Here is a 6,241-nt window from a genome sequence, read left to right on the forward strand (position 1 = left end):
TTTTTTTTTTCTTTTTACAGATTGTTTTTTACAGTGTTAGACAATGGAGCCAAGCTCAGATATTTCTACAAAGGCCTCAAACCCCAGAGTACACATGTTTTGTGTCTTGATATAATGGTCCCTTAAAATGTGCAGGCAGATATTTAGTCTTTCCTCTAATCTCTACCCTTTTCTCAGGGTAGAGATTGGAGGAATTGTACCACAAATAAATCTAGCCAGCAAAAATGTTACTTACAGGATTCACACATATTACATATACGTAGCTTCAAATACCAAAAATGGAACAGCCTGTGTCTAAGAACTTCGGGTTCAGGCTTGCTAATTTATAAATGTAAAGGGAACAGAAAATCATAACCATAAGAGTAAAATAAACAATTACTTAAGGATATATCTGATAAAACTTGAAGCAAAATACTTAAGAAATTAAAAAAAATAATGTAACAAAGGAGAACTGACAATATGAAATATTCAGGTAAAGACTTTATTCATAAATTTGGAATGAATCCAAAAACCAAAGAAAAAATAATGTTGAAAGTAAGACAATGTCTCTGTAAAGACTGAAATTCCTCTACTAAATGGCTTATATAGTAATAAGATGAGAACGTTACATTTTGGAAGATAAACTCCACAGAGAAAAAGCCTCATAGAGGGACATTCCTGTCATTATGGAACGTGGGTAGCAGCAGTCTATATGAAAGTTGCTCTTTTTCTTTCTTCACTGCAGTGTTTAAGAAAATCAGGCCCTCTAGCCAGAGCAAGATGGGATCTTATAAGGAGCCGGGATGGGGCAGCAGGACAAATGAAAGTAGCAGAAATCTGAACAGAGCATGTATGGCTCTGTTTTTTTTCTGTTTTTAAATTCTAGAGTTGCTGAAGATCATAGGAAATAATCAACAACCTAAAGAGAAGACAATTCGGAATTCAGCCTTGTCCCCATGTAATGTTGCGAATACTACATGTGAACCTAGTATCTGAGATTTAGGAATCCTGTGGTTCCAAACAAGAATTACTACACGATAAGTGAAAAGAGACAATCCAACATTTACAATCTTTGAAAAGGGCTAGTGCAACAGTTCCGAAAATGATTTATTTTCTTTATTATGATAAATCAGAACTAAATATGATATGTATCAGAGGACAAAAGAGCAAAAACAGTAAGTTTGTATGTAAAATAAATAGATTAAAGGATCAGAAACAGAGATAGAAACAAAGATAAGATTTCAGAAACATTGCATACATAGAAATAAAATGATAAGCCCTTTAAATGTTACAATTGTTATAACTCCATTAAAAAGGAAATACTACAAAAGTGTTTTTTTCTCCAAGCACACCAAAATATAAGCATATGAGATAATGAAAAGGCTAATATATTTCACAATGTATACATAAATCAAAATTTCATGCTACATTGTCAAGCATATTTTTAAATCATTTAAAAAATAATTTTTACAAATCAAATTGAAGGGAAATAAAATAACTTCTGGAGACATTTAAAAGGTAGACTGAAAATGAAAGTGCAACAAAAGAAAAATTTGGATATTAATCAGAAGTATATATTGAAAGACCATTAGATAGATAAATAAAAATTAAGTGAAGCATCCAGAAAAGGAAAAAAAAAATATCAAATTAAAAGGGAAAAATATCAAATACCAAACAAAACAGAAATAGACTGATCTAAAACAAAATATTCCTAAGAAGAAAAGCACAATCCATAGATTAAAACGACTCCTCACATCCTAGGTGCTATCTTTCCCACAGCTGGGTAGCTGCTGACTGCTACACATAAAGCCACTGCTTTATTTGGGTGTGACATTCCTGTGAGGTCACACTCTTTCATGTCTGTTGATTAGACACCTAGGAGTAGAATGACTAGGTAACATGATTAGGTTCATGTTTCACCTCTTAAGGAGCTTCCAAATATGTTTTCAAAATGATTTTACCTTTTTGCATTTTCCCCACCAATATATGAAAGGTGTAGGCCTTCACATTTTGCCAGTGTCTAGCATGATCTATCTTGCGTAATTTAACCATTTTTCTCAGTTGGAGGCTTCTATTTTATTTCCCTTCCTAATGCCTTTTTAAAGATCTGCAGTTTCAATTTCAGTTATCTCTAAGTTATCACTTTCTTTTTCTTGAATCAGGATTTTCTTGTTATACCCAAGAAATCTGTACCTAATGCAAGCTTTCTCAGATTTTCTCTTATAGTTTGTCCTAAAAGATTTATAGTTTAAGGTTCACATGTAGGTCATTGAACCAAAAAATCAAATTGGCACGCGATTGAATGTTTCTGTTTCTGGTTTTCTGTGTGAATATGAATCATTACTCATTCAAAAATAAATGTTTGCTTTCCCCTTTCGACTGGTTTTACACTGTTGTCAGTGATGAGCTGTCTATGTGTGGGTGCAATTTTGGAACTTCTGTTGGATTACATTGATTTATTTATCTTGATATCATTTTAACAGGACATAGTATACTAAGTGTCAGTAGATCTTCAAATAGAAAAGTGTTATCTCTTCTTCTATAGTTGATGTGTCTTTAGTTGAGGTCAGTATGAAGATTTACTAGATGGGTTCAAATGTGTATCTTCTCCTTCAAATTTTTCTCTGATTTCTTTTATCTTGTGGGAAATTCATGCAAGTTCTTGCTTTTTAGGGGAACATAACAGTGATGTCACCTATACCTACATATTTTATCATGGGAAGGTCTTCAGAACTATATGAAATATCTTCAATAGATACAAGAATATTAATATTATCTATTTTAGTAAAATTTGTTATTTTATGTATTTAAAAATGAAGATTTGATCTAAATTTACAAATTTGGCCAGTGAGATAGCTCAGAAAACTAAAGTATCTGCTTAGGCAAGCTTAGACAAGTGCAGGGACTGCAGTTCAATCCCTGGCACCACAAGCCACACCAGCACCTTCCCGAGGGCAGGCTGAGGTGGTCAGAGTCCAGGCATAGTGACATATGCCTGTAATCCCAGCAGTGAGGAGGCTGGAAGCAGGAAGATCAACATGAGTCCAAGGTGCATGGTGAGACCCTGCAACATCCAAATACATTTCTGAAATCTAATAACAAAAAATAAATTCACAAATTTGTTAGTGAAAGAAGTTTACAGTATGTCTATATTATGCTTTCAATGCACTTACCATCTACAATGACCCTACCTGGCTCCAGTTGATAATTTCTGCACTCATTTGATTTTTTGCAAATTAGTATGACCAGAGTTTTATCAGATATATTGCTTTCTCAAATGATCAGCATTTAAATTCATCATTTTTCTGCATTCAGTTGATAAATTTTAACTTTCTTCTTAATTATGTTCTAAATATGTGGACTTAATATTCTCTTTTCTAATTTATAATAGGAGAACCTAAATTCATGTGTGTAAAGCAATCTAAACTTACTTCTATTTTCAAACACTATACTAAATCATAATTACGTATATATGAAGTCATACATGTAAACTCATATGTACACATACTGTACATATGTACACACATATATTGCCTGTTATATGAATTTATTATATATCTATATATATGTTTTCATTTATCTTATTTGAAAATGTATTCCAAAAACATACTACATATCCTATATTTGAATTGCTATAAGCAGTAACAGACACCTCATAAGAGTAATGAAGTCTAGGGTATTACAGGTAGAATAGGCAAGCTATGTGCCAGAGATAATATAATATTCTTTAGCATCTTGAATCTTCATATTCCTCATAAGCTACAAAGAGAATTTTTATTTTGTAGATAAGAAAGCAAACTGATATAAGTTTCATGTGTTGGCCATGATCCCAATGCTTCATGTGGAAAAGCTAATATAGGTGCCCAAATCTTTTAGACTTTACAGTATTTCTATAGAGAGAAGGAAAAAATACATTATTTTCTTTTTAATTTTAGCCTCTCTGTGTCAGTCTATGGCGTTTGTTCCAAATTGTTGAGATTTTATTACCTGTGAGCTTCAAACTCAATTGGAAGAAATCTTTCATCAAGATTTAACCATATCTCTTCCATATAATAGAAGAAAATTCTACCATCCGTGAAAATAGCTTCCTCCAATAGAGAATGGCATCTGAAAAACTATCTTTTTAGAGAGTGTGGAAAATTGCAGAAGTGTTTCTACCAGATTCCAAATTATTTCCTGAAGCTAGTTTCCTTCTGTACATTTCATTCACTGTTTTCAAAGCAACTTACTTTTTAGTTTCCCCAAGTCTTCCTTAGCAAAGCCTCTAACAGTAAAGACAGTTCAAGTTCTCACCAGGCAGGTTCTCTAACCTGTCCATGTATTAACAGGCAGACAAGTAAAATGATAGATCTGCAGTCACTGTTGCCTAAACAAACATTAAGTATGTATTAAGCTGGTTAATAATATCTATGTTTCACACATATAATTATTCAGGGACTGGGCAAGAAATTTTGTTTTCTTTGCCATGTATTTTCTAGTATTGCCCAACACTGCTGCTCATTAAAAATTCTATAGCCTTACAATACTCTGATGTAGCAAAAATATTTATTTTTATGCTTTCTTTAAATAAGAGTATTATGATTAGATTTTTTCTTTATTTATTGAACCTTGTCAGGTTATATGGATAAGTGACTCATACTATTCATGTCATCAAGAAATCCTGATACAGTACCAGTTTGTTAAGTGCTAGCATACAGAAATTTCTCAATTTTGAAGTAAATGTGAGTTTATTTAGAGAAAAATACCAATTTCTGAGTGTATTACACCCCAGTCATAAACATGACATTTGACTCTGAGTTTAGACTGGTTAGCGAGCTGTTGTTGCCTTGAAGACCACATTTGATGTGCTGTATCAGTAGGTATCAACCATGGTGATTCTGCTTTTGATGCTTCAAGTGTTCATTTTGCAGGATGTGGGGACACTGTTGTCACTATTTGTACATACGTTTTTATGCTAGTATCTGTGGTAGAGGTCAGCTATGTTTCCTAGAGACTTCACTTCATTTATCAACTATTCTAAAAATCTAAATCCTACTGAAATTAAGGAAGTATTTACTAGCTCCTTTATGACCTGAAGGTTTTGTTTTGTTTGTGTATAAATGGAAGAGGAGCTGCCTTACAGTTTTCAAGTCCCTAAGGAACGTTTTCTGGTCTTACTCTCTACAATTACCTGAGCCTGCTCAACTACAACAGGTGTTAATCTTGTCCTGGGATACAAAGAGATGGATGTGAGATGGGAAAACAAAATCCAAGCTGAGCTTCAACAGCCGCCTATCTCTCCCATTAATTTTCTTCCTAACCCTATTTCTGGTTAGTGAAGCGAAGAACGATGAATCACCAAAATTGCTTTCAAATCTCTAAAGCTAAGATTAAGTCACTCTTAACTACAGGATCACAAAAGAACTTCCAATCAAACTCATTTTTTTGGTCCAGCATAATGCTGAATTTTTAACACCTTCATATAAGATCTATGTAATTTGTAATTTTCTGTAGTCCCCCAAAATATTCCTTGGTTATTTTAATATAGTGCTTCACACATGGGACTTACCTTTCGTACTTGAATGCATTTTATTTGCCTAGGCGTGATTTATTCAATCTATGGTACAGCTGAAATGGAATACCATTCTAACAATTTGTTCCAAACTCACATGCTTATTTTGGCTTTCTGGTTCTCTTCATTCCCAAGATTTTAATAGGAACTCCAGAAAGCCTAAGGATGAGAAATCTGTCGCTCTACAGATCAGTGCAACATGTCTCATTTAATTCACCAGAAAGGGAACAAATGCAGACCCTTGGTTGCCTTCCGCTCCTGCAGAAGAGTTTTATGTCTGTTTGGAAACACTCCTCCATCACTTTGACGGCTCCAAGTTCTCAGCTCCTCCTCCTCAGAAGCTTTGTGGAAGGGAGTGACGGGTGCTTCTCAGTACAGTGTCTCTCAGTGTTAATTTATGTTTAACATGAATTCAGTAGTTTGATTAAGAAAATAAAAGGAAGAATATGTATCTTAGCAATGAGGATGAGTCAGCAGATAATGGACAAATAAAGCATGTACTGTTTATTAAACCAAAGACAACAACTCAAAGCACAATTGGTATTAATATTTGTTATATACTTCTTTCCATTTGTAATTAGAAAATACAAGCATACAAGCACACATCAATTGTATCTTTAGAACAGCAAAATACAGAAAATATAGAAAAGGAAAATTCATATATTTTCTCAAGAACAAAAAAAATTTAATATATTTAAAATTATATTTCTT

The 6,241-nt window shown here is 33.2% G+C and overlaps 1 protein-coding gene across 3 annotated transcripts in view; it reads right to left on the reverse strand.

Moving 5' to 3' along the window:
- Positions 1 to 6,241, reverse strand: part of Lrrtm4 (leucine rich repeat transmembrane neuronal 4) — a 758,564-nt gene that overhangs the window by 729,484 nt on the left and 22,839 nt on the right. The window lies entirely within an intron of this gene.

Source organism: Octodon degus, unplaced genomic scaffold, assembly GCF_000260255.1.
Source record: "Octodon degus isolate 3935 unplaced genomic scaffold, OctDeg1.0 scaffold00058, whole genome shotgun sequence".
NCBI classification, from domain to species: Eukaryota; Metazoa; Chordata; class Mammalia; order Rodentia; family Octodontidae; genus Octodon; species Octodon degus.